We start from the raw sequence: 9302 nt of genomic DNA, 5'->3' as shown, positions 1-9302 counted from the left end.
GAGGCTCCTCAAGAGAATTCCGATAGGACCTGTTGGAAGCGATCTGCTCCCAGGGTATTCTGACAACCTTACCAATGTCGTCACCTTTAGGGCAGGCAATTTACGCTACGTACAGGCACGTGGAAGCCACTCTAGAACCTCAACGCTCCAAGAGACATCAGTTCAGGCGTAGCCCGCCAAACACCATTACAACTTGCTAATTCACCGGGCAATGTCGGTCACATTCGTTTATCTACGGATTTACTCACTCCTAATTTGATGTGTTTTTTTTTTATTTTTGCTCTTTATAGCTAATTTTTATGTTTTTTACTCGTAACATATTTTGAGAAAAAAATTAATACGTCAAGCTTAACACTATTGATGAAGATTAAATATAAGCCCACGTAATCTTTACCTCGATAACTTGATTTTATTTATCTATTGTAATACCTTATTGTACAGCTGTTTTATCGTATTAGTAGTTATTTAGCGTATTATATGCGTATCTAAGATTGTATCAAATAATCCGAACTTTTGTTCCTCTGAATTTTCTTAATTTAATGCCAAAGTAACTGACATACAAAGGCTCTGATTTAATAGATAAGCTTTTTGTGAAACTTCACCATAGTTTGTAGAACAAAAATAGAATTTTATGTTTGATATTATAAATTTATAATCTATACCCGTCAATCATCGCTAGCTCTATTGATAACATAAGCAATTTAAATTTTTATCAAAAGATTTCATGGACAAAAATACATATTATGTTATCATACAAATGCCGTAATGTCCGATTGTCCTTGGTCTTAAATATAATCCCTTAGTATCATCTGATTTTCTCAAATATCTCGGTCCCTTTACCATTTCTAACTTTTGTTATTTATTTGATAAGACTTTTAAGAAATATGCTGTCATTTAACGTCTCACAACACCATAAATTTGCAATGGAGATAATGACGTCATAGAAGTATGCTTACTGTGTAGAAATTACGTCGTTCAAAGTTCATTTTCCGATAGTGATAAGGTTGTTTTGACATAGACATCACGCGCGCGAAAAAAGGTGGCCTTGGTACTCCGCCGCCTCTGTCCATTGCCAAAAAATAGTAAAATGCCACTATCAAATAAAATGACACTCTGTAAGGCTGTAATAAAATCCATCCTCACATACGCAAACTCGTGCTTCGCGCATGCTAATCCGCGCGTCATTCACAGACTAAAGAATCAAATTAACACCAAATTTTAATAAACGTTAAACGTTGATGATATTGCAAATTTTAAAAGGGCAGTTTAAAAGTAATTTTAAAATTCCAATGTTGTGATTCTTTTCACGTACATTATATTGTCATTTTTTTCATAAATATGGAAATAAAACAAAAATTACTTTTTAGCGTTATTATGGATTCTACTAGTGAAATTTATTTTGCATGATTTTTTGGGATTATCTTTGCGGTCAGTTAGCGACAAAGTTATGGTGAGCTTCGGGTAACTTTGGGTAATAAAGCTTAATATCGTACCACTATTGATTAGTTTAACGAGTTCAACTAGTGGTCTTATTCACCCCAGATGATCCGCGTGAGGGACGTTCTCAGTAGCGACTGTTGAAACTATCGTCGAGTAAGCTTGAATAAAATCAAAAATGTTTTGCAAAACATAAAGCGTTAGGAAGATTTGTTCTTTATTAATTTAACCGCAGATATCAAATATGGCCGCATTTATAAGTGTTGTTAAATTTAAGGTTACGTTTTGATATTGAAAACATTTGATTGTCAAGACACAAGTTTCACTATTTTTAGTAATGTAAAAACTAAAATTTAGTGGCACCTATATATATGTATATATCCGATCTCCTGTCCGTTGTCTTTATACCTAATAACACTAATAGACAAGGTTAAGAGAAAAGTCGTGCTAAGCGATAAGGAATATATGTAACTTTTATAAGCATCTGTGTGCGGTATTACATTATATTTCCATACAATGTTTGTAAATTATCATGTAATAAATTTGAAAAATAAACAAAATCCTATTATAGTGTGAAGGAATTTTAAGTGATTTTAAAGACGGAATGAATTAGTTTACTAGTAATGTTTTTAATACAACATTAAAGACGTTATAAAAATAATTGTAAATAACCCGTCAGAGTTTCCTATGGATTCTTCATAGACGCGCGTTTAGAAGCCTCACAAGTTTATGTTGAAGGATGCCATTAAAGGGGAATTCAATCTGATTCTAGTTGATACCTAATTAGTCCCTTTTGGCACTCTACTCATGGCAACATGACATGACATCTCATGACCGGGGAATGTTCGATAAAATAGATTTGAACATTAATCAAGTTCAGTTGTAAAGCAAACTGCATTAGGATATTATGAATTATTTTATATTGTTTTATTATGGTCCACCTTAATAAATGAATATAATTCGTAATTAAAAAAGATTATTTAATCATCTTGTTCATAAACCTCAATACTATTCCTTTTAATACAAGTAACACTATATTTAAAACATAATGAAGACTATACAAACAAAATCTTGCGACTAACCTGCAAAAATGCGTCAAAACTTTAAAGAAATATAGCGCCTTTAAAGTAAATATAGCAATATTTCGATACTGCTACTTGAAAACAATTGCAGCAAGACAATGCACATATACCGCCATTTGCTGAAATCCAACTAGATATCATAAGTTTTTTTTAGTAGCTACAGCTATTTTTTTGGATTTTGTTGACAGTGTAATTGTTATAGATAGTAGTGACTTCCGTGAAAAAAATGTTGTAATCACTTCGGAGTGTTGTCGCCTTGATTTTATATTTAAAATTAGAATGATAAAAATGTGCAGTACACTGGAATAATGTTAGTTCAATAGAAAAAATATTAAATTCAATTCGTTCGTTTTAACTATATATTTTGACAGCCTCAGTCTCACGCTTACTCGTTCTTACAACACTTTTTCTGTGACTCTTAATGCTGACTGAATGACATTTGTAGATTTCGTGGGTTTAAAATCGTACTTCTCCTTTAATTGTGTTAAACTTATTTACATATGTGTGATGAATATGTATGTCAAATAAGTAAAGCTATATTTGTTTCACCTATCAACAAGATCGCCATACCAATATATTTTGGTTTTTTAAGTGATCATCTGCAATGTGTGGTAAAATTTTAATCAGATGTGTTACATGGGTGTGGTTTTTAACAAAGCAGGAGACCAATCTAGATGCAAGCGCATTGTTGCATGGTTAATGTTTATACCAACACTCATCAAAGATTTTTATCGCAACAGATAAAGAATAATTTAAAAGTAAAATGTTTTTATTTCAGATAGAAGCAATAGTCTAGGCAGATCTGGAAGATTGTTGTTGGTGGTCGACGGCGCTCGATTGCTTGGAGTGTTCCAGGTGACTTCTGAGGCTTTGAGTGTTTAGTTTATCTCTACGCAAGGCCTGGGAGCGAGCCCTCCTGCGTCCCACCTCCGAACGCAGCCGGCCCGCGCCACGACGACGCTCTACAATACCTGCGGATCAAACGTACAACGGTCATATGATAGATATTTTTATTCTAGAGTTATGAAGTTCATTCAACTAGTGGTAAGTGATAAGCCTTATCTATATAATCCAGTACTATCAGTTCCAAAAACGAAAAATCTCTAGAGAAGGAAGACAGTATGAGTAATTTCCTTTTACATTACAATAGTACTTGCATATCTAGAAATGTAAATTGCTCCATCGTATCTAGTACTTAAGTTTGTGATCGATATGGATCTTTAACGGATACCTTAGGGTGTGTACTATCCTGAAATCCGATTAATATATTATATGATATGGTTCTGATATTTATGCCTGTTTTTTTAAAAAACAACTCCACAGAACAGCAGCTAAATACTACTTCTACATCGTTGTGTTGTGTTCATTCTAAGATAAAGAAATATAAATCAAATGCGGTGTACTATAAAATTGTGTAATTTGTATAATTTAGCAATTGTGTTCATAACAATTGCGATATTATTATAACAGGCGCTTTTAATTTATATTGAATAAATTTGCGCCACAAATTTTAAATGGCATAAAAGTGTCATCAACAGGGTTAACTCTCCTGGACGCAGTGGAGTCTGTATGTCAAACGTTTTCTGAATGACAGCCTAAAGCGAGGTCTTCTCTTGTAGATCCCCTTTGCGAAATCACTCTATGGAGCGTTCGTTTATGCGATCTAAAAGCTTGACGGTCTACATTTGCTTGCTACTGACACTTGCTTGCCATTTGCGCCCTACCTCCATAAACCCGTGGAATATGTAAATGCTAATAGGGTAACAGCGACCATCCGGCACAAAAAATACCCACATACACGTACACATTAATATCTACAACAATAAAGTATTAACAGTAAAGAAAGACAAACCGTCTCTGTCCGCCTCCGAGGAATTTTTCCCTCTTCGACGTCTTCTTTCCTTGTCACGTTCGAAGCTTTCGAACGATTCACGACTTGCTCGCATCACCTCCTGGTACTGCTCCAGGTAACCCTGATTGAACATGGCGTCTTCCAGCTTCTTACCAATTTTTGTATTAAGAGAGAAACCTAATGACTTTGTTAGTGGGTAATCTTTCATATTCATATCCTCTAACTTCGATGCCCGGATAATGGATTTCTATAACAATAAACTTCAATTCATTCATTGCAAGTAGGTGATAATCGATTTTATGTAAATAAAAACAAAATCACACGGGTCAGGGACCATGTTATTTTGTGCTTGCTTGCTGCTTGGTTTTGGTGGAAGTTAATGCTGTTAGCCCGGGATTTTTACAGCTTCATCAGAACTGAGTTCACGGAGCGGAAGGGTCCGTGAACTTAAAAATAACACAGAAGCTGGACAGACGCATTCCAATTATACGATGACGTTCACACATAGCAAACCGCTCTACCCGAGTAGAGCTGTATAGTATTGATGTTGTGTCTGCGGCTTGGAACAGCAGCGCGGACCACAGGTAAGCCAAGGATGGATCCGGATTCAATCTTCTTACAGAGCGGGCGGTCGCCTCCTAAGTCACCACACCACAACACCCCTTGTGTTGTGGTGTGGTGAATAGTGTTATGTTCTAATGTGAATGACGCGATGTCCTGTGCGAAGTGTCGCAGATGAAGTGGTCGCTGGTAATATGTGGCAAGTGCTTGCAGTGTTGCGGGTGTATGCAGCGGGTGGGTGTTTTGTGATTTTTTCATTTACGTCCCTCTCTAATAATGCCCACTCAATAATTCAAAAATTTTGAAATTTTGCTTTTATTTAATGTTAAATAAAATACGCTGATTATCCCTTATTACACGTTTTCTTTCTACCTTTTAATATTTATTCTCTAAATAATTATTAATTAATCACAGGACGCCCAAAAAGTGAAAAGTAATAAGCGTGATGTTAGCATCAGAAGTGAATTTTTTAATATGTATAGGTGTCTAAAAATGGTGATAAAGCATGTGGTGGTTAATTCCTGAAAATTAATTAAAAAGATCTTACAATGAATATCATTTGAAAGAAAATCATTTTAAAAACCAGTTACATAAATTTCTCTAATTAATTTGCGAGTTAATCTCTACAACCCAAAATGAAATAATACTTAAATTTCGGCATAACGTTGATGTATGATCCACTCTATATGTTATAAATGTGTCACTATATGTCAAATACAAAATTATAAATTCATTAAACAAAAGTAAAAACTTTTAACTATTGAGAAGATAGTCTCGTACAGAAGGAAACGTATTTTATTCAAATATAACATATTTTTATTTCAAATGCTAATTCAATCTATTTTAATTAAAAATGCGATGTTATACTTAAAGACATTATTAAAAGTATCTCACGTATACATATTTCATAGATTTTGAAAGGTTAACGGAAGTTAACAGAAATTTAAAATAAAAAAAATACGATACATTTTTTTACAAGCAAACCGTTTTTTGGCGTTCATTACATTGCATCAAATTTACTATCTGTTTTAAGTGCATAGGCACAATTTAGTATATGTTTTAGTTACGTAAAAAATTAAGGCTATTAACAGTTTACACGTAATAATTCTAAATTTCCGTCATACTGATAACGTTACTAGCAAAATTAGACATCTGTGTAAAATATAAAAACGGTGATGTTAACACATACCAAACGTTTAACGGAAGAGATCAAACTTGAGGTTAAGATTAAAAGTACACGTTTTAAAGCCGAGACTACACCACATGGGAAATTTTAATGTCATATTGTATGCGGTAGCTACCTCGGTTAGCAACAGGGCTACAACTAAAACAGACAACGAACCGGCCATCACCACAACAAGATTGTATACAATCAAATAACTGAAATATCGCCCCAAATGAAGCGCCGATCGTCACAGACTACGCGTTGTTAAGAACAGACGGTCTCTTTAAAAACACTGTAGCCTGTATTGTCTCGGGCATAAACAATGGTGTTTGAACAATCGAAGCTTGAATCGAAACAGTGATTGACCTCTCCTGGAATCATCACAAACACGCAAAAATATATCCAATACATTTGGGTCCCGTATGCGGAAGTTTTTAGTAGTATGAAATCAAAACCGTTTTACTAATATGAGACTAAAATGGTAACATTCAATAGCAGTGGCGTAGCTAGGGGGTGGCGAGCGGGGCGGCCGCACCAGGCACCACAAGCAGGGGGGGCACCAAAGTTGAAAATATTTTTTTTTATTTTTTTTGAATGATGAATAATGAAATGTTAAAAGAAAAATAAAAACCATAGTTTAAAGTAAATAACATAAAAATAATATCGAATTTTACTATTTTTGTGCTAAAAAAGTTGTTAAATAATATAATATGAACATTAAAAAAAGTAAACAGTTACAAAAATATAATATAAACAGTGTTTAATAAGCCTTTCATTCGCAAAACACAGTGTTTTTTTAAAAGGGCCCTAAATGACAAAATAATAAATTATTACATTATTGCAAGATTATTTAATGATAAATTGATTAAATAATCTTGCAATAATGTCAATAGAACATAAACTAGTCGACACTATTGATTTTGAAAATGTGATTAATGACTGTGCAAGCCAAAAAGCGAGGAATGTTCGTTTTTAAATTTTCCCAATAAATTTTGTTAAGATATAATGTTATTTTATTTATATTTATTATTATTTTGAACCAAAAAAATATATATTAACTACATTCTGTTCTGAATTTTGAAATTATTTAGACTCTTTAGGGGGGGGGGGGGGAGCACCAAGCCCCAATCTGCCCCGGGCCCCAAATACCATAGCTACGCCACTGTTCAATAGTGTAAATTTTAAAAGTTGAAATATTCCAAGTAACTTAAGACCTTAATTTCGGACATGATACAATATATTAATATATAAATATAAAATATGAAAGGGGGAAAATCCTTAGCATTTCATATGAAAGTGCGAAACATGTTTTTTCAATATTATATTTGTTGGTTTCACAATTCTATTTCGTGATAATAATATTATTACCAAAGTTCTTTCTAGGGGTAACTCATGATAATATCACTTCAGTATCGTCATCATTTTCGCCATTTCAGCCGTAGCACATCCATCGCTGAACGCAGGCTTCTCCCATAGATTGATAGATTGCCACTAGAACAGACTATATCCAGTCTCTTCTCACGACTTTGACAAGATCGTCGTACCATTTTGTAAAAAGAGGTCTTACGCTGCCATCTATATTACGTAATCGTGTTAAAATACGGAACCCTAACACTGTATCTTTATTGTGTATATTGAACATTGAGTTTACAAAAATGTTATCAATTGAAACAAATAATGTCTCAATAATTACTGCATGCGATATGTACATATAGTACTTCCACACCCCTACACCCGCTATGCATTCGTACGGTTAAGTCACTTACACGTAATCATATGGTTCAACTAAGTAACCGCCTGAACAAACTACGCTTTATGAACATATTAAAGTTACACGACTTTTTATCAAAATAATAGCTATAATTTTTTTAGGTTATTGGTGAGGCATATATTAAATATCAGGCAGTTCGTAAGGAAAACAAAGAGAATTTAATGTTTTTAGGGCTCTATACTTCATATTTTACAAGATTAGGCCAAAGTTTTTGATTACATCAACTGGAGAAGAATGTTCCAGATTATAAAGGAAATGCGAATACCAAACCATCTGATCGTCTTTAGCCAGATTCTTTATGCCGACGGCCATTTCAATGTCCAGACAGATAACACCATTGTTGCGCCCTTTAGAGTGGAACGCGGAATTAAGCATGGTTGTATTCTTTAACCGCTATTGTCCAAACTAACAGGAGAACATATAATGATGGTTTTCGCGGACTGAAATAAAGGTGTAAGATTTAGTGCTACTATCATTGGTGGTAATGATTATCAATATGTGGAAATTCTGTAAACAGTAGAGGTTGTAAGCGCTGCGTCTAGACTTCGTATGACCCGTAGCAAGACTACGCTGATGTCCGTGGATCGGGCAGGAATTTGAAGAAGTCATACTCCAACACTTCGAATTAGTCCACCAATTTATTTATCAGAGTTCCCTAATCTAGTGGAGATTTTGATGCTAAAATAATAACATATAGATAGTGCAAAGGATTAAGGCAACACTAAAGAGAAATAATTCGTGTCGTTGTCTTCTCCATATTTATGTGCGCATGCGAAACCTGGACGCTTAAGTCATCTCATACAAGGTAATGGATAGATGCATCCGAGAAGCGGTGTTGGCTGCGAAAGCTAATAATTCCGTAGACAGTGCGCCGCTCTAACTCAACCATCCTCAAAGAACTCAAATTAGGTCCACGACTATCGACAGTTTTGCTTGCGTAGAATCCTCAAGTATTTCGGCCTCATTGCACGGAGCAGCTCATAAAATACGTAGAAGCTTATTGCTGTCTGCAACGTAGAAAGTAAAAAGGCTAGAAAACGATACCCTACTAGCCGGACTGACGTAATTACAAACGCGTGCAGCTCAGTTTCATAAAACTTTACGGAAACAGAAAATCCTTTGGTAAAATGGTAACGAGGACCGACACGATTGGCCACGATCATGCCAGGAAACTACTAAGAGGAAGAAAAAGTTTTATGTATGTAATTCGCAATTGTCCTACGCTTATGTATTTAATAATTTAGTGCAATTAAAAAATCAAAAGTTATGAATAAGGCAATATTTTGGCATATTCGAAGCCTAATAATAATATTAATACATTACAAATGCAAACTATTATAATTAAATTTATAAGTTTAGAACAGACATTTTAAGACAATCGTATTAGAAAGTATGTATAACATTAGATTACGTAAAATTTATCATAATAATGTA

This window comes from Battus philenor, unplaced genomic scaffold (assembly GCF_028537555.1).
Source record: "Battus philenor isolate CCGP_79_NKW_IND1 unplaced genomic scaffold, ilBatPhil1.0.hap1 SCAF_23, whole genome shotgun sequence".
NCBI lineage: Eukaryota > Metazoa > Arthropoda > Insecta > Lepidoptera > Papilionidae > Battus > Battus philenor.
This window is presented reverse-complemented; position numbering follows the sequence as displayed.